Source organism: Parus major, chromosome 1 (genome assembly GCF_001522545.3).
Source record: "Parus major isolate Abel chromosome 1, Parus_major1.1, whole genome shotgun sequence".
Taxonomy (NCBI): Eukaryota; Metazoa; Chordata; class Aves; order Passeriformes; family Paridae; genus Parus; species Parus major.
Genome location: NC_031768.1, coordinates 95,804,625 through 95,828,289, shown reverse-complemented (window position 1 = coordinate 95,828,289; position 23,665 = coordinate 95,804,625). Strand labels below are relative to the sequence as shown.

The following is a 23,665-nucleotide window of genomic DNA, read 5'->3' as shown; positions in this document are numbered from 1 at the left end:
ACACTTAGGTGCATGCTTAGCTCACGCCAAGGGTGGAACCTGCTCTGCTTGTTTGTGAAATGACCTAGGGATCTACAAAGGTCCACTCTGTCAAATCCATCACCTGGTGTCAAATTGGGATTACATCCCCTCTGCCACAGCACACCCAGGCCAGTGGGTGAGTCATTCCTGTTTGCTCTCACGCAGCTGCAGGCTGCTCCAACAGCCTTTTCCCCTTTCACGGGGCAAGGAGTGGCTGTTTGGTTTCTTAGCAGCACGGTCGGGTAAAAAGGGGAGCTGCATGTAAAGAAAGGCACTTATTGTAGCTTGTGTTTGCACTGAAAATTTTGAAATCAATGCAAACAGGGACATCAAATATAAGCCATTTCTCAAATATGGTCTCAAGTCTGACAAGTGTGAGAGAGAGATGACCTCTACCTCGCTGGATGTTAGCGTTGCTAATAGGACTAACATAACATCTGCAGTTGTTCAGAGACATCATGATGGATGATAAATTTTCCAGTCACAAAGTTCTTTTTTTTTATTTTTTTTCAGTTTGAAACACTGTGTTATTTAATCCCTGATTATACCCAGCGTTTGTCCACAGCGTGCCAAACTGCACCTCGTGGATGCTTTTTTATTTTTTCCTAAAGAAACCATAGAAGACATATGAGAAGCAAGCAAGAACAAAAATAATCCAAAATTTAGAAGGCAAAGTCCTTCACTCTGGGACATGCCTGGTAAATACTAGAAATAGGCTATATACCCTGTAACTTCCACAGAAGAAGAACAACAGAAAGGCTGAATCACGGTGAAGTTAGACCGGGACAAATAATCAAGAAATGTCAGCAGGAAAATTAATCTCTCTAAAACTCCAGATGTAAACTAAGAATCAAAGAAAGTATCAGGAGACAGACCATCTGTAAAAGACATAAGAAATGAAAACTGGAATAATCTCTAAAGGATGGTGGTCTGAGTACATGGTTTGTACTTATTTGCTTCAGTGACTGTAACACTGGTCACAGGGCTCTTCAGTCATGTAGTGGGGGCGAGCAGGTGCTCTCAAAGCACACAGCAAATATACATGAAGACCTGCTGTTGTGCTTGTCCTAAATAAGTGAAAGACTTGAGAAAGCAGGTTTTAGCTAATTTTCTCTGTCCCTCATATGTCTTTGCCCAGTAGAGCTCTGGTTCCATGCTGGGGTCAGAGGCACAGAGTGTGTGCCCTTATCTGTGATACCTGGCTCTGACATCCAAGAAAGCTGAATTTCATATAACACCATGGAGACAACAGTTAAATAGAAAAACTGGGAATGTGAGTGTGTAAGTTAGAGTTTTCTTAAGTCACTGGGTGAGAAAGTTAGAGTTTATGGTTTAAGCTCTTTTAGAAAACAGAAGACAAGTGGAGGATTTAGGCTGTTGTCCCTTCTTCCTTCTTCATCTTGTTCTTCTAGGGATTTTTGGGTAATAAATAATAAGTTATTGGATAGAAGATGCTGCAGTGCAGCACACAGGTGTCAGGTCACCAGGTCACTAAGAAAAATAATTTACTTGGCATTTGTTAATTGGATAAATGAGCATATAAAAGACCTTGAAGAGGTTCTTCATTAGCCATTTTGCACCTCTCTATCTTACAGCATATAGCTTCTTGTACTCTGTGTATATGTAATATAGAAAAGGAAAGAATAATCTACCAAGTCCAAACATGAGAAGACAGCCTCTGTCTCTTCACTCTCAGCCCTAAAAGAAAAGAACCCTGTTATTAATGTCACAGCCCCGACAGTTCCATGTGTCAGGACCCTTGAAGGATGCTGCTCAGTCGGTTAGCAGGATTGAGGTGCTGAGCATTTCCTGGCATTGTTTTCCTCAGAGGACTATGACCCAACAAACTGTACATCTCATGATTTTGAAGAAGGAGCATCTAAAATGAGAAACTACTTGGGAATGGGTCACAGACCTCTTAATTCACAAGATCATCTCCTATGTCAGCAAAGTAATTAAGTTTAAAAAAAGAGTGAGTTAAATAGTAAGGGGGATAAAAGCAGTACAGAGAATCTGTTCAATTGAAGATAAACAGATCCAAGACAAGGGTCCTTTTTGAAATAGAGAGACTTTTGAAAATGATATAGATATTCAATTCTTCTGATATTTCTGAAATTCTTGTCGTAGAAGTGATCTGCTTTCAGACAACACTGAAATGCTGCTAACATTCCTTTTTGATTTTGGTGGAAATCTTTATTTTGCAACTTTTGTGTTTAGGTGAGCAGATGTAAAGTGGGACAAAGAACAGCACCCTTTGAAAATTTCTCATTTTCCTTAAGATAAGCAAATACAGCTGTGTCCAAGTTTTCAGTATAATTTGTACTTTTCTCTACTTACTACAGGAAATTCCTTGAATATTTTTAAACACTGAAGTTATCTAACTGCAAAGGGAAGCTCTCATTGGCTACTGGCAGGATTTTAAGGGTCTGTGCTGCATGTTTCCAAATCTCAAGCAGAACTCCACTCATATTCAAATCATGGTCAATGGGCAAAGTTAGTTCTTTAAAGCAGATAAATGAAGGTTTCTCATCCTAGTCTTCCTTTACCTCAGTGTTGGGGACCCTTGCTCTGCTGTTCCTGAGTTACAAGAAATGCCTTGTCAATTTGGATGAGTCTGTCACAGACTATTAGGAAATTCTGACATATGCAGGCTGCCAGTTAAATGTAGGAGAAAGCTGCATTATTGCTGACATCACACAGGAAAAACTGAGGGTGAATCTGCAAGCCACCATTCTCTTTTGGGACATTCCAGGAGCACTCACACATGTCTCAAAATGAAGAGATATGCACTGCAGCCATCAGGGCTGCTCACAACCTGCAAGCAATGCACCTCCTCCAGCCACATGCAGGACTGCAGCAAATGCAGCAGCCGTGCCTGCGCTTGTTTATTGTTACAGCCAAGGGCTGTGGGGTCAGAAAAGGAGTTGGCAAACTGCAGAGACATTTAAATCTGTTTTGGATCTTGTGTTTGTTCATGTTTTACTTGGGCATGCTCAGAGAGTTCTCCCCTCTTTCTGCAGCAAGGGCCTCCATTTATAACAACATGGAAAGCAATCATCTAGTCTTGCCCCAGTTGGATTACACACTATGGAAAATGTGTTTAATTATGAAAAATTAAAGACAAGGAGGATGTGTTTAGACTAAGAATGTAGACAGTTTCTTGGCTAGAAGCAAAGCTGAACAAAAAGGGTAAGAATTCTAGAACAATTGTGAAGGATTTATTTACATTTTTAAAAAATCTACACATGTTTTCACTTAAAGCTCTTGGGAGGGTTATTTCAAAGATGAGGACTCCTGGCTGTTTGCCTTAATCTCTGCCTCCATTCCCCCTGCTTACAACTTGAACTTTAATGTAGAGACCAGGGCAAAAGAAAATGCATGTCAGGTGTGACATATCAAGTGACACAGAAGTTCAGTCACAAGCAACAAATTTTAAATTGGTCAAGTACAGTGAGTCCTTTTAGGTCACCTTTTTGGTGTGTTTTGCAAAGTTCAGGCCACAGACATTTTCCAGAGAGTTTCTAGTCTTGCTGCCAATGAGAAGTAAAATGTATAATCTTAAGGTGTATTTTTTCTAAGCACTTCTGAGTCACAAAATGAAAAGAAATAATCCAAACTTTTTTTTTTTTTTCACAATAATTTTTCTTTAAGGATTTTGGTTTGACATTATTTGTTTTGTGTTTTGATTTTATTTTATTTTTTTTCTCTTTTCCTTCTGCTTTCTTTACTATACCTTCAGTGTGGGTTACACTTAATCTCTTCTGTAAAGCCTCAATAATCCTATCCTTACCTTCCTGGAACACCAAAACCCAGCAGTATAGTTGATCTGCAGGGCCATTAGAGCTATTAATCACAAATGATTCAGCACAGTTTAAACAAGAACAGAGAACAGATATACATGCCATCCTCAGTCAGATTAAATGCTGGCTGCCTTAACGTTCTGACTCAGTAATGTAGGCCCCATGAACAATTTTCATGATAACACAAGGAGAAAAAAGTCAGCAGAGGAGAAAACTACAGCAAGAGAAGGGTATACTCTGGGTTTCTTCAGCCAAATCTTCCTCCTTTAGGAGGGACGATGCTCATGACACAGAGCCCTTGCTCAGGCTGCAGCTTGCCTGTGGAGCAGAGGCAGGATCACCATACCTATGGTTTACCTTCCCTAAAGAGCTGTTATTACTACAGAGACACCTTAGGCTCTGAATTAAAGGTCAGAGCTCTTATCCATAGCTGGGAGTCTGGACTGCAGGGCAAGGTAGCTGACTATTGTCTGAGAGCTCTGTGGCAGCCAGAGGAAGAATGACCAGAGGAGGGGGAAGGGGACACTTCCACATATGTGATTTTGACTCTGTGAACTTCAGAAAAAAAATATGCCAAACACTAAAAAAGGGCTTTAAACTCATTTTTGAGTGCTTTGAAATTTCTGTCCTAGAATAACACTGTATGCCAAAATTAAATTCTAGCTTTTCTGAGCATCCGTTGCCGCTTGGCACATGATGTGTGCAGACTCAAGACACCCAAAGAGAATTTCACCTGAATTTCAAATACAACAGCAGGATTCTCAAAGGCATGGTAAAATCAGACATTTTGAGTTTGTAGTCATTATGAGATCTTAGAAGATTTGAGGCATCTTTTTAAGTGGCAGACCTTCACCTCTGTACTCATGCAGTTGTAGCAGGGGCAGGAAGCAGTAGCAAGCAGAACTAGGACAGTGGTTTTGGTGATAATCATAGTAGATACAGATATATTTGATAACTAAATTCTACACTTCAAGCCCCATGGGGTCAGCCACCCTCAGCACAAGGATGACTTTTAGCAAGAGTGGATTTAGTACTGCAGCTGTAGCAGGTAGTGCCATTGGAGTTTCCCCTTTAAGAACTGAGGGAGGGTCACACCTTTAATTGCTAAGGAGAAATAATGGCAGCAAGAAGTACCATCACAGTGTTGGTTTTGTCAGCCTCCTAGATAATCCCCACCTGTGAACTTCCTGTCCCACCTCCAGGAATGTCCAGCTCTGAGACAGAAAGCAGGCAGTCAATTCCAAAACAGGCAGGTAATTGCTTGGCAGGGACTTCCTTGGCTTGAACTTTGAGCCAGAAAATGGACATTTTCATGATAGTGGCATACAGACAGAGGATTCCTTGAGGGAAATAAATCTTGTTCTCAATCCCTTCACAGGTGACAACCCCATCTGTTTTTTGCTTTCCGCACCACATGCTTATATCAATTATATCTTCAGAAACTAAAAATTTAACATAAAAATGGTTTCCTAGATATGAATGGAGGTAAAAGCAATAAGTCCACCATTAAATAATGAATAATCTGATTATAAACTGCATCACAGCAAACATTAATGGTCATGATTTGATGCCACAACGAGAATGGAAATAGAAAGAATATTTTTAGATTTGGGAACTGTACAAAAGAAGCAGGAATGATTCCACTGAAAATATGTAGCATTATTGCTTTCATCCTTGCTTGCTTTGTACTAGACAGGAATCCATTAACATCAAGTAAGGCCTATTTTTAATCCCCTAGCTAAGCCCCAACCCTCGACCCAGGAGAATTTGTATTGAAGCAGAAACATGTCAATCATTTTGGCCAATTAAGCACAATAATAAACATGAAGCAAGGAAAGAGATGTGGGCAGTATTGCCAGGATGAGGAGAGCAGTGTCTGCACATTTTGAAAGCTTGTCTAGATTATGAGGTGAGCTCAATGAAAAGTCATCTACAGCTTGTCTCCTAGGTCCAGGGGATATTCCTGATCTATAGCTTATTCATTTCCTGTGCTGATGACACATGCATTCAGTATGTGGCAAATGGTAACAGGATTACATTTCACACATATTTCCCTGAGTTTTTGTTTCCTGAGTACTCCCCATGCTTCTGTAGTATGCTTCAGGCTAACAGCAATTCAAATGATCACTGGGTTTATCTGGGAGCTTGTGAAATAAATCAAGTGCTATTTGCATGCAGCAAGCTGACTAGATATGCTGGTAACAACAGTCTTGGTGATGCTCTCAGCTGACAAGAAGGCAGCTAAGAAATTTCTGTTTGATTTTTAGCTGTTCTCTAAGCTTATCTTGTAAATGGTAACACATTTTAGTTTGACATCTAAGAGAACAATGTCAATGATTTGCAGAGGTCATCAAAAGTTCTACTGAATTTTTATTGTTTTTATTGATGGCCTAGTTTTCCTGCCTCTGCCTGCTCAGTTACCCTTCCACATTAATGGAGTGGACCTGCAGCAGGGATTTGTACCAAGCTCTACAGGTAAAGCAAATGACAGGAAACAGAAGCTGTGCAAATCACCTCTGAAGGCGATGTACATCACCCCCTAAAATGTACCGGCTTACGTTGCCACGCAGTTAGGAAAGGAAAGGTGAGTTCTGAATAAATTTAGTAGCCATAAAATGTAAAACCATCCTGGGATTAGCTGAGGACCTAGGCTCTCTGTCTGTAGCAATAGCCCAGCTCTGAGGTGATCAGAATTCCGGGCAGAAAAGCCCACGTGCAGTGTGTACACATCCGTGGTGTCTCGCGGGGGTCAGAAAGAAAGCGGGAGAAGACGGGGGAAGTCTGGCTTGCTGCCAGCTCACATTTTCATTTTGAACAAATGTGTGTAAAGAGTTTAGATGGTGTCCCTGAAGACACTGTTTATCTGCTCAGCTTCAAAGAAAGCCGCCACAGGAGGACTGTGATGAAATCTGGTGCAATTATCCTTTTCAAAGAAAAAAACAAAATAACCCAACCAACCAAGCAAAAAAAAAAGGTATATTAATAATATACATATAAAACTTATTTCCTTAAAAGAGACTCATGGATAGGTATGGCCTGAACAGTCTTTGTATTGAGGCATAATAAGGCATTTATAATTTTCATTTAGGAGGCCTCATCTCTCCTTTGTTTTTTAATCATGATTGGTAGGTGGAGGAGCCATTTCATTTGAGAAGTTGATCTGTACTCCCCCAGCCACAGGTCTTGACATATGTTTATTCAGGCTTCTTGTAGACTAGCTCCCATCCATTTTCCTTTTATTTTTCATTTTCCTTTTATCATTCCCTTTGGTTGAAACGATATTTGTAAACATCATATACCCAAACACTGAGATGCTGGAAAGCAGGTTAGGAAAACTGTGCAGGCAAATCCCTTCCACTCTTTCCCTGTCTACCCAGAAAAATAGCCCATTTCTGGTTATTCATCCTAAAGTCACCAGTGTTTAAGCTAGTGGCTGGCAGGTACTAAATAATGAGAGGAACAAGAAAGACTTTTGGAGATACCAAGTCCCTTCTGCAGGCTGAAAATTACTGTTGTGCTCTGTGATGGTCACAGGCATGTCTGAGGTTTTTCAAGCTCTGCAAAAGGTAATCTTCATAGCTCACACAATACCCAAATGAAGCAGATTATACTCAGAAAGGATTTATTTATTTTTAACCTTTCTAGCTGTACCACCAGTGATGCTGACATTATGCCATAAACTTACTCTTCACATTTTAATACTGAATATATATTCATCCTTTGCATAGCTATTCAATCTAGCCTACATTTGCTTCCAGCCTTTTTTCTCCCCCTTCCTGTATCTTAATCTAGCTAGCAAATCAATGAGGCTGCTCTTTAGATACAGAGTCTTTGGAGATTAGCATGACTGAAGAAAAGATTGTATTAAAAGGGAGGGGAGAATCATTGCACTTTTACAGTGAAGTACTGCCAAGGAGTAAGCACAAATAGCACAGGAAACCTTGGCATTTGCCTGCCCTGCAACAGGCAGTAATACTGACTTTTGAGTAGTTTTAACCTGAGCTGGCTAATAATGCTGAAGGTTTTGCACCATGTATTTGACCTGAGCTGCACAAGCTAAGCAAGGATGCTAAGGATGTTCACACTGGCTGAGGTAACCATCAGCAAGGCTTCTACTGCTGGCAGCAAAAATAGCCAGTTTGAGTTACTTGGCATGCACCAGCACAGAGCTCCCACAGGCAGACAGGAGCACAGCCAGCGCTTACCTACTTAAGGAAAACAGCACAAACCCCCTACCAGCTTATTGTGAGTGGATGGGCTGTGTGCAGTTCAGCCTGGGGAGGATTTTTGTGCTCTTCAGCCAGACTATCCAAAGCCAGAGTTAAAATCCACAAGTACTGTCTGAGGAAGCAAAGTTTTTCTTTTTGCTTCAGACAAAAGCAAGAGTTTCAGCTTTCTGAGCCCTCTAACCTTTGGCTGTACAAATGTGTACTGAGCATGCACATGTTAACATAAAATTCACTCAGGGCCTTAACCAAAGGCCACTCTAATCAATGTAAAGAATAGGAGCAAAGTAAGAAGGTCTTCATCTTCTAGGGATTTTTCAATGAAAGTTGGAGTCCTGTTTATTTAAGGCCAAGGTGAAGTATGTTTTACTTAAGTTGAACCAACTTCTGCAGCTAGGAAATAACAAAGTTGTCACCAAAACCAGTCACTTTTGACTTACCACATAAAGTGATCAGTCTCCATCCAGAGCTTTCTCAGCTGGCTGAAGCTGCATTTTGGCTGAGGCTACAGATGGCCTTAAAAAGATGTCTAATCTTAGAGTCAAAAGTCCTAACTAAGTATCTACCTTCGAGTGGTACATCCACAGAGGAGTCCTGATATGCACTCAGTGTCGTGTGGGAAAGCTTTCCTTACGTATCAGGAAAATGCCTGGCACGATGGGTACTGATGCAGACAGGCCTCTCCCCTGAGCTGTCACTCAGTGCCAGTGGATGCATTTCCTGGTATGGATCCAGAGAACAGCAGTGAATGGGAGAGGGCATGTGGAAGTACAGCCCCCTGCACCCTCAGGAGACACGGCTCCACCTGGAAGTCAGGGATGGTAAGCTTGGGAATGCTCTCAATCTGGCTTCACTGGCCATCCAGATGTGGAAACATCAGGGCTTTCTGACTGCCTGCAGACCAAAGATTCCCTCCACAGGAAACCAGAAGTTATGAGATATGTGGCACACATTGATCTGACACCCAGACACCTGCAGGCAGGATGTGCCCAAGATGCATGATATGGATAGGAAGTGAGGAGATCTTCATGTCTCTCAGCCTCGACACACTGGCCCAGGCTCCAAAAGGTAGGGAAATTTAACTGTATTTCTGATGCTTTATACTTCTTTTTGTTCATTCCAATCTTTCATCATGAGTAAAGATACATCTCTTCTGCCAGCTCATTCTATAACTCTTCTCTTATGCTGCACAGTTGGATAGAGTTTGGTGGTATGTGCTACAAACAGTTTCAATGGCAAAGGGAAGAAAAAGGTTACCTCCCTGTGAGGCAATAGCTCAGAAATTGGGATGCTTTCTTGTGTTGCACTGGCAAGAACTGCTTTTATAAAACTATCTATGATTTTGCTTTCCAAAGATGTGCCCTGAACATGTTTGGACTAAAAAGCAAGCGAAAATGGCTCTGAAATTGGATAATACAAGCTTTGGGAAAAAGGTGTAGAGGATAAATAACTGAGGATGTATTCTTACCATTATCTCTCATAATTTAAACAAGATAAAAATGCCTGTGGTAGGCATTTTGCTTCAGGCAATGGAGCCCATCCACTATCACCCTGTACCCTTATCTGAGTACCCAGGATACTGTCACCCACTATCCATATCCTCTCAAGGGGATGGATTTATGAAAACATGGTAAAATAGTTCTAATCTGAGAGCAGGATACCCGTTATGTTCCTATACAGGATTATTCTGGAGGCTGTACTTATTAGATTGACAAACTCAAGTTTTCACTCCGAGCTGCCTGATGCTTTGCCTATAGCCTCACATCCACCCATCCTATTCTCCTCTTGCTGTAGAGTGAGGCAGAGAGGATCTAGAGAAACTGAAGCTGGGTTCAGTGTTCACTAGTTCTGGTGTTCACAGCTCAACATTTAGTGCAGCTTTTGATGGCTCTGGACCACCCATATTCCCCTAAACACAACATAGACACCCATAAACACAGATTAGATTTCCTTAAAGGGTAATCCTTTTTTGACCAGAACATCATGAACTGCTACTTGTCAACACAAGCTCTCCTAGCTTCCCAGACCAATACCAGGCCCATCTGGCACAGCACAGGGCCCACCCTTTCCCCCTGCTCCAAAACTCTCACCTCCCTCCTGAACAGTAAAATTGAGATGTCCCAATACTCAGAACATACCCATGTTTTCATTGATGCATCACCTCTCTCTGCTACTCCATCATGAACTAGAAGTGCCACCACTGAGTAATCCAGTGTAACCATTCAGCATTCCTGAGCTGAAGAAAAGGCAGCTGCCTTCTTCCACCCCATTACAGGAGTCTCAAATACAAGCAATAATAATCCTCTGGAAATGCCCACTTTTTTTTTCCTTGATAAGTGTGGGCTATGTGCCATGTTTCTGGATTCCTGAAGCTTGAGGCAGCAGACTGCATCCTTTGATATTATGATTTAAAGATTAAATGTTAGGGCACTGACTATTGTTAGTCTGTAAAAATGTCCAAGAAACCTTCAGTTTGTTCTTAAGATACATTTTCATGTCTGAAAGCTCAATGTTATTTTGCTTTTTTATTTCCAATTTTGCATAAATCAATGACATTGGTGCCTGTGCACATAACTTTCCCCTTGTAGATTAACATGGGTTTCTTTTAATAATTGAAAAATATTTAATTTAATGAGTACTTCATTTGCAGAGATAACTTCCTTTATCTATTCTGTAAGTCATACAAACAAGCTCCTTTGTTATAAAGCTATTTTTTTTTATAAGATTCATATGAATTTTGAGTTGTGCTCCATCTGCCTCTGGAAGCAATCCACAGACAGATATTTATATTTGGAAACTAGCTTGAGCTGTCCAGTGAATATTTCATGGCACCCACAAGAAAACAGCTTCTGAAAGTCATTGGCATTTGTAGACACTGAGTGTCTGACTTTTTTTGGTGAGAGACAGATGAGTAAACTGTGATCGAGAAAGCTCAGAGAAATTTAAAAACAAAACTTGGAAGAAAAATATTTAGCTTCTAGAAGGATCAATCTAGGACAGTATTAATGGATATATTATCTTTGCAGAATCTTTTTTATCATGTATTCCAGCTGGGTGTTCTCGAGTAGTTTTGAAGTAATCTTTTTTTTTTTTTTTTTTTCTAAGAATGTCATACTTCAGAGGAATGGGAAAATGCTACAGTTGAGGGTGTATCTTTTAAAAAATACTTGCAGAACAGGACATGCTGACAATGCATGAAAACTACGGCTGGACATCAACCACTTAAAGGGACAACTCTTTCCTACACCTCTAGAAATGAAGTACAAGCTTAAAAGACCTTGTTCAGACACATGATACTGATAATACTCTTCTAGCAGCATTCAAATAAATTAATTCAGAGCAAGAAACTCATTGAGCTTCTTTCAGTTGATGCCCATGTTCCACCAGAATCGCTTTTCCATGTAATATCCACATTAAGTGTGACTGATGTTTGCCTTTATAGTAATGAAAAATAAATATTTTTAATATTTAGGCATTTGTTAGCCCTTGCAGCCATGCAGATAGGAGTGTACAAAGTACTGGATGGTTCTACAAAGGTCAGAAGCTCCCTCTTTTTGGCTTTATCTTGTAATAGAAGAACTACAAGGAAATAAAAAAGTAATAACTCTCAGACTGATAAAAGAGAAAATTCCTATATTTGTTAACCTCAGCAAAACTGAGGGAAAAATAAAAAGCTACAGAAAAGATTTAGTTATGTCTAAAAATAACAAAAATACTATTTTTTTTATTATTATTATAGAAAGAATAAAAAATAATGTCATATTACTTATGGGATGATTTTCGAAAGAAAATCCATTTTCCTGCACTAGGCTTAAGCAATATCCAGCTTGCCTGGGTTACAGACAAACTTCCCTCAAAGCCAATAGATTGTGTATTTATTCATAATTGTTGTAGCTTTCAGTGAACACTCTGATGCTGGCTGCTATTGACCACCCCAAAAGGATACTACTGCTTTGAAACAAATATGAAAATATTTGGGTGGAATCTTTGCCATGCTTACTCTATAGACCTTTTTGTCTGAGGTAGATCTGTAATCATCCTTGACAAAATGTTCACTGGGAAAAAAGAAAAAGAGTGCATGATTTGCTGCTTGTTTATTGAACACATTTACACATGACCAGGCTCTCAGTCTGGATTCTGCAGTAGATGGGATGTTGGTAGATGTTAATGGTGGTTGTTCATAAACCAACATGCAAGAAATACTTTCTTCAGCTGTTTGCATCCAGAATCACAATTGCCACTACTGTCAGAAATGGAGGGAAAGGGCCTCGATGGGCTAACAGGATTCTCAGCTCCATATCTTTTTCATTTTTTACAGCTGGTGAAGACAGCCTGAAAGAAAAATCTGTGGGAGGTTTATTTTGTCACTGACTGTGTTGTGTCTATTTCTTCCAAAAATTGGAAAACTTCAGTTTGCAGCATCTTTCACTAGAAGTAACTTAATGCCAGAGTTTAAACAACATGGAAACATTTTACTGGGATCCTTATTCATATTCTTATCTATGACTCTCAGCTCGCAGTTCCTAGCTACATGGATACTTGCATTTTTCATGTATTACTCAGACTTCATACCTTATGAATATGAACAAGAAATTGGCAAAACCTCACATCTCCTAAGACAAAATTCAAGTGTTCCCTTAAAGAAAAAAAATCCCTACATTCCAGCTTTTAAGTCTAAAATTTCTTTGTGTACTTCCAACGGACTATTTATTTTACTGTCATACGGATAACAAGTGAAGCAGAAAAGATCCCCCAGCTAGGAAATGATGACAAAATTTTGAAGGTATTAAAGTATGCTGAAACACACATTATTGTGGTAAGACTGAAAAACTAGCCTATGTCTTCACTCTCAGAACAGTATGGACTTGTACAGGCTCATACTGCACACAAGGATATATAGTATTAATGCCACAATGAATGCTTTGTGTTCAGAAACTTGGAAAAGCAACACCAATGCTGTTAATCATATCCAGACACCTCCAGTCCCCTCCAGCACCTCTAGGCTCTGTGATGTCCAAACTAGGGACTTTGAATGTGCACAGGGAGAATTCTACGCCACAGAGCAGGGTCTGAGACGTGCAGAAGATTGAGCAGAAAACATTTTAAGAAAGACAACCAGGGAAAGCTAAGGTGCATCTTAAATCTTGGTGTTTCCTAAGATTTATGTGTGGTTTCATTAATGATTTACAGCTCTTAACTCTCAGTCATGAAGATCATAATTTTTCTCTCTTGCATTCAAGGAAGATAGACAGGATGGCCTGCAGTGAAGGACTTTTCATGCTGGGAGTTTAAAGAGCAGCTCCCACATTACTGACTGGCAGGAGGGTTAAACAGAGGAACATCTCACGTATATCTACCAGGGCACGGCTGTAGGGTAGGTGACAAACTCTGCAGCACTGTCAAAAGGGGTGTATTTGTACCTGTGGCCAGAAGAAAAACGTCAGTGCCACGTTAATGTCAGGTAATTCTGGGGCTTTGCTGTAGAGGAAGCCCCCAGTCTCTCTGTGGATCCCACCCTTCACACAAATGCTTCTGGCAGAAAGACCTTTGACATGCAAGAAGCCTTTAAAGCTGTCAAGTGAGAGAAATACCCTACTGCAAATTCAAAGGTCTGGCTGTTGCTAATGGTTATTCAGAGGTTAGGTAGCAGAGAGCTGCAAGGGCAAAGGCAGGGAAAAGGTCCCTTAGAACCAGAGACTGATGGTGCTGAGCATGGACTCTGCTCCCCAGTGTGCTGACCCCCATGCACAGACCCATGCAGGAGTGCAAGCACAGCTGTGCACTCTCCATTTCTGGGCTTCTCAGGTAGGCAAGCAAAGTGTACAAATCAAGCTGCAGGCAGAAGATGGCTATTAAAATCTTCCACATGGAAGAACCATAATTGCCTTTTACAGACACGAGCAGGGGCTTGGAGAGACGGGTGCTTTCTCTCAAGGCTTTCAGTTTAACAAAGGATGTGTCTGGAGGATAGTGAGTGAATGATAAACACTGAGAAGGGAGAAGCATGCACTCCTTGGCTGGGAAGTTATCAAACCTGTAGAGCCTAAGGGTTCTCTTCAGATGCATAAGCAGCTCCTGCTGAAGACAAGGGAAATGGTGTGTCAGTGTCTGTGAACAGAAGTTGATCCTGGCCCCAGGTACTTTAGAAAAAAGTGTTTTCTTGCCTCTCCCTAAGGAGAAGGTGCTTCATTCCTTTTTCAAAAGCAAAAAGTAAACATCATCAAACATGTTATTACAGACAGCCTTGGTGTGGTCTCCCCACCCTCTAGCTTTCCTCTCCCTATGTCCTGCTTATTTAAGGAGAAAGTTAGATGTAATACACAACTTTAAAGTAACCTTATATGGCAATTTTGCAGCAACACTAAAAAGTGATCACTTTCTCTGTCAGACAGCCAAGCAACACTTCTGCAGTACTTTTTGCACTCACTTCCAATCTTACAAACATTTGGTCAAAAAGCACGTTTCTGTTACAGTCCTCTTCCTAGCTATGATGTCTGCAGTTTGCAACACTTTTTTTGAGTGAAAAACAGACAAAAGCCATCCCTGATTAAAAAAGGAACAATGAGAAAATCCCAGGGAAGGAATTCAAGCCAATTTTTGCAGCATGTCAAGGCTAATTCAGGTCCTGCAGATTTGAAGTAGACAATGTGTGTTACATGTTAGTACAGAAGCAAGGTGAATGAAACTAAACTGTCTAGGCCCAAAATTCTCTCAGAGGTTCCAGTGACACCTTCATGTACTCAGGCATGGAAATGTGGCCTTCCATTGCCTTGGCTCTGGCATGATGCCATGATGGGAGAAAAAGGGCAGTGACACCACTGTGTGATAGGAAAGGACCCCAGTGCAAACCAAAGCACTACACACGATGCCAGTCCATTGAGGGATCCTTACACGAGGGCAAAAGTAATTTTTTTAACTCAGATGCTTCTCACCTTCATGAAAAGTACATCTTAGTCACAAAACCTTCCTGCCAAGCAGTTGCAGGCGTCCCCTTTTTGCATGCACCAGAGGAATGAGAGATAGAGGAACTATACCCCAGACCTATACCCCAGCTTTTATTCACGGACTTCATTTTCATCCTGAAGAAAGGTTGCACATCAATTACTGTATACAGGGCACTTCATTGAGAGATTACTGAACACTATCAATGAGGCTATAATAGAAGTCTGTACTGCAACAGGAAAATCCAGCAGTCTGACCCAGCTGATGGATGCGTCATCCGTTCCCGATATCCTGACTGCTATTAGAAATGAAAATGTCTCTTCCTTTAACTGCTTTGGACATCTCATCTGTTCTACTGGGTGAATGTGCCATTAAATGCCAGTCTGCAGAGGTATCATTTTGGGGAGGGTGAGTAATAAGGTAAATTGTTCCTATCTGAGACACACAAATCCGAGCGCGGGCACATAAATAAATGGCTCAGCGGTCATAAAGCCCAAGGAGCTGTAATGCTTCTTGACATTGCAGGGTGCAGCTCTTCCAAAATCTCTGAGGGGGTTAACTGTTCAGAGATGGAGCACACCTTGGATGGGATTGTTGGCAGAAAGATTGAAAGTGGCCCTGATTTTCTTAACTAAATGTTGCTAAAAGGAGGTTGCTTTACTGTGTTTCACACTAAGCCCTCCAGGACTCATACCTTCAAATCCCTGCAAACTGCAGACTGATGGTTTGGGGAGTTTTTCTGGCAGGGGGTCCTGTCAGGACAGGATGGAAAAATGAATTGAGGGCACAAAGACTTCTTGTCTGACTGCTCTGCACAAGGTGGCTGGAGTGGGAGGAACTACAATATTTTTCTCCTTAAACAAGTGATGCAAATGTGAGGACGGTACATTAGGATTCCTGGGGCATTTTTAATGATAGCAGAAGAAATTGTTTAACCTCAAGAGGTTAACATTTAATAACTAGTTTAGAACCTGCTGTTATCTGACTTGTCAGTCTTCTACCACCAAAGAAATATTAAACATCTGTAGAGGCCACAAACTGGGGTGGAAAAAAAGTCATGCTTCAAACATTGGGTAAAAAAAAGTACAAGGAAAACATTTTCAGAAGTATCCTGGGATCGTTTAAAACTGAGGGTTCATAAATGAAGTTTGATACATAAAAATTAATGCCTAGTGGGATTAAGAATATCTACTGGAACTTTTGTAGGTGATGCGAGGTATGGGTTTAAAAAACTCTTTTTCAGTCTAGTTGAAAGTTATTTGCACATCTTGAAGACTTTTGGCCTTAAGCAGCTAACTCCTTTTTCTCATCTAAATTCACTCAAGTCCCTGGGCATCTAAGGGACGCTTAGTCTTCTATATAACTAAAGTGCCTTAAAAATTTACAGGAATTGCTTTTACTCTGACATGATTTGAAAAGCAAATGGAAATTTGTTATACAGTGACATTAAACTAACAGAAAGGAAAGCAGCAGCAAGCAGGAAAATGGTGTGGTAAGAGTGCTTGCAGGAGTCTTCAGTGTACGTGAAGAGCAGTCACCGGTAGATTAAGGGTTAAAACAGAAAGCGGCGTATAAAAATCACAGAGATGGACAAGGAAGCTCTTGAAAAATAGACACAAAAATAAAGCTTGCACCACAGCTCAGACGAAATTAAAGCAAACCCGTGGAACATCTGGTCTGGAGATGGTGTGTTAGCAGCTGAGTGGCAGCATGTCTCACAGCCTGACAGGCAGTCGGGAGCAGAGATGTCTCAGGCTGGCTTGGAGGCTCTCCTGCTCAGCCTGGCTACCTGCTCTGCTTGCAGCCTGCGGTGCCCGTGGGCTCAGACAAGGCTGCCCATGAACAGGAGGCAGGAGAGGCTGTGAGAAAGCTGCAGGGAGGTAGGGAGGCAGGTCTGCAGCAGCAGAACACACCAAGGTGTACGGAAGGGGACATGGTGGCAGCAGAGAAGGAGGTGGGTAACACAGGAAACACAGGGGACAGCGCAGGTGTGTAAAGGGCCAGAAAAATGAGGTCCAAAGCTGGAATGCAAAGTCTCGCCTTCCACTGAGCTGGGCAGCCATGAAGTAAACCAGTGCATTATGGAAAACCGCTTACACACCTCCAGGCCAAAAGAGGATGATGTGTCCAGCCTTCATGCCAAGCTGCACCACGTCCCAAGAGAAGGCAGCAGCTGTTTGGACAAAATGGTCAACAGAATGGATCAATGAGCAAGACCACAGCCAGGGGCCGTGGCAAGGTTAATGGGGTGGTGAACTGCTCAGTGTGTTTGCCAGGAAGGATCAGATCCCCCCAAATGATGGAGTCACAGTCAGCCATGCAGACCTGATTCTTCAATGCTGAAGGCAGCAGTAACTTCATCACTGAGACCTCTGAGACAGGGACAGTCCAGGCACCCAGCTCCACTCTCATCAAGCCCATTCAGCTGAGACAGCCAGCTACCCTTCCTCAAACTCACCCCAGATCAACAGGAAGCAAATTGCCACCATTTACTTGTTTTCCTTTTTTTTCCAACTACCAGGATTGCTGAAAATACTTCAATTTTGAAATGTCACAAATGTATAAGAAAGAAAAATGTATTTATTTATTTTTTTCTCTGTTTCAGAGATCTGACTGTCCTGAATGTCAGCTTCAAAGTAAGTGCTCAGTGGCTTATGAGAAATGGAGCTTGCCTCTGAGTGCCTCAATATGCTGAGAGGACAAGCTTGCCTTGAAAAAAATGGAAAATAAACAGCAACGTAAGTACAGACTGCATGAACTAATTTGTGAAGTCACTTTATCCAGTGTCCCAGCTTTATGCTGGACTTCTTCCATGTGGTCTTGCATTATCTCCCTTTCTTCTCACCTTGTAAATGTTCCTGTCCTGCACAGATCTCCATATGTGTCTGTGAAACATGCAGCAGTTGCTTTGGTCTGTCAGTGTGATTTAAGTCCTAGTCTTATGCTGGGGCTCTGCTGTTGCTAACACTCCCATGCTTAACTACCTCACATAGCAGAGTTTAGCACATGTGCAAGAGTTGGCAAGACTGGCTATTTGCTTGAGACACATTATATGAGAGCTATAAATATTTGAAGTGTAGCCAAGAACAAGTTTTGAAACTATAAAAGTAACATTGGGGGTGAAATGACAACTTTCATTGTCGAAAGGGCAGTGCTTTATTACAATTTACTGGATTTTTTATTTCCTCCCTAGAAATTAGTGAACTATTGGAAGCAAAATGTAGCAGAAAGTTTTCTTTAATATAGAGTCTACATTTTCCTGGAAACAATCTTTCTCTTTGTTTCAGACATGAAAGAACCAAGATATACCAGAACACTAAGGGAGTCTTAGCTATGCTTGAGCATAATCTGGAAGTATTATGCTTGTGGCTTAAAAGATCATGATTTTTAAATGCTTCTATTTCAGCCAGTGTATAAAAATATCAGGAAAATCAGAATGATCCTGGCAAATCAGCTTTGTGATGCCTTCTCCATTAAGGTTACTTATTCAAAATTATGCAGAAATCGATTCAATACAGAACACGCTTCAAGTCATACAACACCTCTGCTTGTCTATACACAACAAATCACATCTTCTGATAAAAAAAGACGTACAGGAGCTCACAAAAGAGATTGTAGGAAGGAATGATTCACAGAAAACAATATATGCAAACGACAGAGGACGGGCAAACAAAGCATATAATACTATAGAAAGGGAAGGAAGGAAAATTATTGAAAGAAGGAAGCCCACAGCTTAGTTGTAAATGCACAAAAGAAAGCAAGAAGATGAGCCAACAGCCAGTGAGTATTTGTTAGAGTGAAACCATACCAAACAACTCACTCATTTCAGGAAGATAATAGCATGTTTTTCCTTTGCGGTTAGGGAAAACATACACCTCATATAATTTAATTTTAACACATTTTTTTTGTGGGGTATCTCAGGAAGACCGCATGAAGAACCTAGGGGAGTACAGAATGGATGAATGTATCACAGGGGAGTAATAAAGCTGGAAGGAAAGCTGTATTTGGAGAGAAAACATGAGTGTTTTTTGGACAAGATATGTTGTGATTCTGGAGTTTTAAAAGTGCAGTGATACTAAAAAGATGCAATGATATTTAATATTTTCATCAATGACTACTAGGATGGAAAAAAGAGGTTGATTATTAAAATCTGGAGATGAAGACCAAACTAAGTGGACCTGCAAGTGTTTCAGAAGACAGTATACATCTGGAATGCCCTAGAAGGGGGATAGAGCTGGGTTTATAAAAAGAGACTTTAATTCAGTAAGGACAGGTAGAAAGTACATGGACAGGAATCATCACCGTGAATAAACTCAGGCTCAAAAAGAACACTATAGGTAGCATTTCTACAGAACAGATCTGGGGACCTAAATGCTCAACAAAAGTCAGTATTTTCATGCTATTTTTTAAAAGTTCAATGCTGTATCAGAAGGTATAAATAGGAATAAGTGAAATAGACTTTGACCTCTATTCAGAATTCCATATAGCTTCAGATGAATATTAGAACAACTGTCCAGCTTTGGGCAGAACACCTCAAGAAATGTAGGGATCAATAAAAAGGAAATCAGTGGAGTTCATGAAAAAAAAATAGAAAAGCAAAATCTCTGGCAGTAGATTGAATGAGTTCTGATTGTAGCAGAGAGCAAAGGCATGGCTGACTCTTCAAAGCCCCCAACAAGGCAGACAGGCAGTGACAGACTTACATTATGACCAGAAATATTCAGGTTAGATGTAATTTAGAAAAGTTTTAAATTTGAGAGTACTAAAATGACAGAATAGATTTCCTGGAGATGAGTTTTGTTAGAGGTCTTTAGGGACATGTTACAAAATACGTGTGATGAAGGAAAAAATACCACTGGTCTTTCATTCAGGACAAGAAGTGGAATTCTTAAGGGGATATAGAAGCAGTGATATTAATTTATTCTCTAAAGTGTTTTTATAAAGCTTATATAAAGAATTGAGTTTGAAACTGTTACTGATGTTTTACTCCTGGAAGAATGTTCAAAAATATCCATTCAGGAACTGGATCCTCATTTTAACTGGGACTGTGAAGTGAAATATTCCCTTGTGTATCAAAAACTCCAGACAAAGTCATAGAGTCTGGATGAGCTTGCAAGATCAGGTCACAACTGGCTCTGCTAATACTTACCAGAAACTGCTGTCTTTGTAAGAGCTTTTGTTGGAATTGCATATAAACAGATCTGTTACCTTGCTCAGTCCAAAATTATGACCTTGGCTGAAGCGATGTTTGCTTGAATCCATTACTGGAAAAGTACATTACAAGAAAAATTGCATGCAACAATGGCTTGAAAGCAGAGAAGGAGCCAATATCAGGATCACTTTCCTATTCTGGAAATTCTGCCCCAAAAATGAGAGCTTTCAATCATGCAGATAAAGTACTGAAACCCAAGAGAGACTGAGACAAGATCAGCAGAGTTGTATCAGGAAGAGCTTCTTATGGAACAAATTCAGTACCAGACTTGATATATTATGATTTAGTGACATGGCCTCTGTACTGAACTATGGCCAGAAGTGCCAGCCCTGAAGGATGAACCCAAAAAGCACACTCAGCATTTCAATGGTGTGGGTCCAGAAGCTGAGCTAACCTGAAATAAACTTGCAGAGGAGAACTTGGATGGGGAGAGGTGGATCTGACTGCAGGCACTCTCCCCAGAGACTCGGTGTAACTCCTCGTGGTCAAGGGACTGCTGTGACAGATAACTGGCATGCAGATAGGACATTTATGTGTAGGAGATGTGAAGCCATTTGCTGAATAATGTATGAAACTTTTGTAGTTACTGGCTGAGTGGCATGTGTGAGTAAAAAAAAAAAAATCTGAAAAAGCAAAAGAAAAGGATAATTGCGACAGCAGAAATTATGAAGTGAGGTGCTGAGTCACTGAAATTAGAAAGAGAAAACATTATTAAATCTCTCTCCCTGATTATGTAGGGCTTTTCCCTTATGGTACAGTCTCCAGGGTAATACCAAAGCTTGTTTAAAATAATTCAGTGGCTTCTCATGGGATACAACTCTGTTAACTAATCATTTGTATTTTTTTTTCTTTCCTGATACTTCTACCCATGATTTTACATCCTACTGTCTTAGCCCTTGGATGGCCTGCTTACAAATTCCTTTCCATAAATGAACCTTGTACCTTTCAAAAACCCTATACATTGTCATCACATTGAATCCCCATTTCATTCTGGGATGGTCAAAACTTCAATATAATGTTCATTTTTATTTCTGGCAATTTCCTTCCATAAATCAGTCCCTCTAGTGCCTTAAACACATCTGTTACTTTCCTCTGAACATCTTCCAACCTATCAATATCTTTCTGGAATAGAAGAACCTAGGATTATATCCAGTGTTTAAGGAGAATCATTACTTCAGAAGGACTTTGACTTATTAAGTCCAGTAAATAATTGTAAAAAATTAAAAAAGCTACATTCCAGTAACCCCAAGCCATAAGATGTAGGTGGTCTGTTCTGTGTGGTGTGCCTAACAACACTGTGTGCCTCATGGGACATAGCTAGGGAAAAAAACCCTGATGCTCAAAGCAAACTGGACCTGCTTCATTGTCTTCTGCAGCCTTTTTGACCTGTGGGAATTATAAATACTTCATCATATTTTCCATTCCAATTTTTAAATCGGGTACTGAATAGATATAGTGGTGAGATTCACTTCTATGCAGATAAACTGATTGATACCTAAATTTCATTTTGAGGTGGGAGGTGTTCTGAGAATGGATTGCATGCTTTACACTGACGGTATGTTTACCCCTAATAATTACAAAAGTTAGTCACCTCTGTGCAAGTAGGCCACAGCATACAATAAAGCTCATTTTTAAATTCAGTTTTATAGTGCTTTTCTTCCCTCTTTTGTAGTATGTTTCCTGTGGGGTTTGGTTTACATCAGGCACCAGGAAGGACCAAGACAGGATGTTGTAATGGGAAGAATATAACACAAGCATCCTTCCAGGCCCCTCCTTTTCTCTATCACCTTGAACTCATCCTGACCTGCCTCTGGGACCTGTGTTTGGCAGAACATTCTCCTTGTACGCTTCCTTTGGTTAGTCAGTCTCATCTTCTAGTGATTCTGTCTGAGGTTCTTATTAAACATAGGCAGGTAACATCAGCATACAGGAGTTCTACCTTTGGGTGCACAGGACCTTGGCTAACACTGTTCCCTCTTTCTCAATCTGACCAAGGATGAAGCAGTGCCCTCCTTTGCATCCAACTCTAAAAGCAAGTGGCTGATGCTCCAGGAACATTGCCAGGGTTATCTCCTTGTGGGATTTTACTTTCAAGGAAGCTGTAATCAAGCTACTTTTATACAGCTCCTCTGTACGTTGCTGTTCCTTGCCAAGAGTCAAATTTTAAATTCCTGGAAAAACGGAACTCCACATGCCACCACGTGGACATACACCATCAAATGGTAATTTAAAATCTGCCTATTCCTTTCTCTTCATGATCTTAGCATGCTGCTTGTGACTTTTCCCTTTCTTCCTAGGTACAAGAGTTAGGGTAAGGCACAAGCCTGATAACTCTTATGTGATAAATGGCCCAGCCAAAACCAATGACAATGCCCGAGGATCTGGAGAACTCTTGTGTGGAACTGTAAGCACAGACCTTCTGCTGCCTAAGAATCTGTAAAGCAGATTTAGTTGCTTTAAAAAGACAGCTGGACTCTTATCACCTGCTGTGCTTGTGTTCTTCCCATCACTGTTGATATAACTTAGATTGGAATCTGAGTCTCTAATAAAACATTTGAGTGTTTTATTTTGCATTTTATTTTGTTGTGTTTTTTTAATGCACATCAAAGTCATTCATAATTCCCAGAATTTTCTACACTGAACTGTTTGGTTAAGCAAAGACTCTAGTGATGGTGTGAATTATTTATTTATACTGTCTACTTTTAAGTTGGGGCCAACATTAATTTGGCTGGGTCACTGGCATTGTGGATTTAATTGCCATGTAAATATCTGTGGAGCCTATGTCTTTAATTAGTGCACTAAATTCTACACATTTGATGAATAAAATATACTCATTTTGACATTTTAAAACAGTTATTTTATTAATGAAGAATTTATCAGTGTTATGCCAATTCCCTTGCCTTTTGTTAATTATATGCCTCTCTTGCATTTTCTGATATGTTAATTTTGTTTGGTATAAATATTTGTCCTCATTAAGATGAATACATTGTCAATGTTGACTCACTCTTTTCCTCCCAACAGATAACTTAAATAGGACTTCATTTTTTTTCATCTTATTACTCTTTCTGATTTGTAAGAATCATCTAGCTCTACTCCATAAAATCCTGTTCACCTAAGGAATGGCCTAGCTTTCTCTACGTGGTATGCATGCCATGTTGAAAAGGATATTGGATAGGATTTAGCTAGCTATGTTTTTTACAAGAGGGAATAAAGAGGGGAGTTTTGCTAAGATACACTGTCCCTTCTGTGAACTTCTGCTGCTAGATTGGTAATTCACACATGATGCGTGCTGAAAGGCCTAAAGTATGCAGATATGGAACAAGGGGCATGAACAAGGGAAGGCTGTGTTGCCAGAGTGCTTCTAGAGCAATGGCAAAGCCATAAACTATACAGGAATATCTATGTCCCTCTGAAAAGCAAGTGCTTTTTTAACCCCACATTCCTGGCTAGGGTAATTCTGACTC

The 23,665-nt window shown here is 40.4% G+C and overlaps 1 long non-coding RNA gene across 3 annotated transcripts in view; it reads left to right on the top strand.

The window, feature by feature from the left end:
• Positions 1–23,401, top strand: part of LOC107205457 — an 83,842-nt gene extending 60,441 nt beyond the window's left edge. For 2 of the 3 annotated variants that reach the window (XR_001521970.3, XR_002001571.2), the window contains 2 exons: positions 17,595–17,727; positions 22,197–23,401. This is a non-coding gene — a long non-coding RNA (uncharacterized LOC107205457). The remainder of the gene's footprint in view (positions 1–17,594; positions 17,728–22,196) is intronic. The other variant, XR_004499414.1, reaches the window with a different exon arrangement.
• Positions 23,402–23,665: the final 264 nt, after the last annotated feature.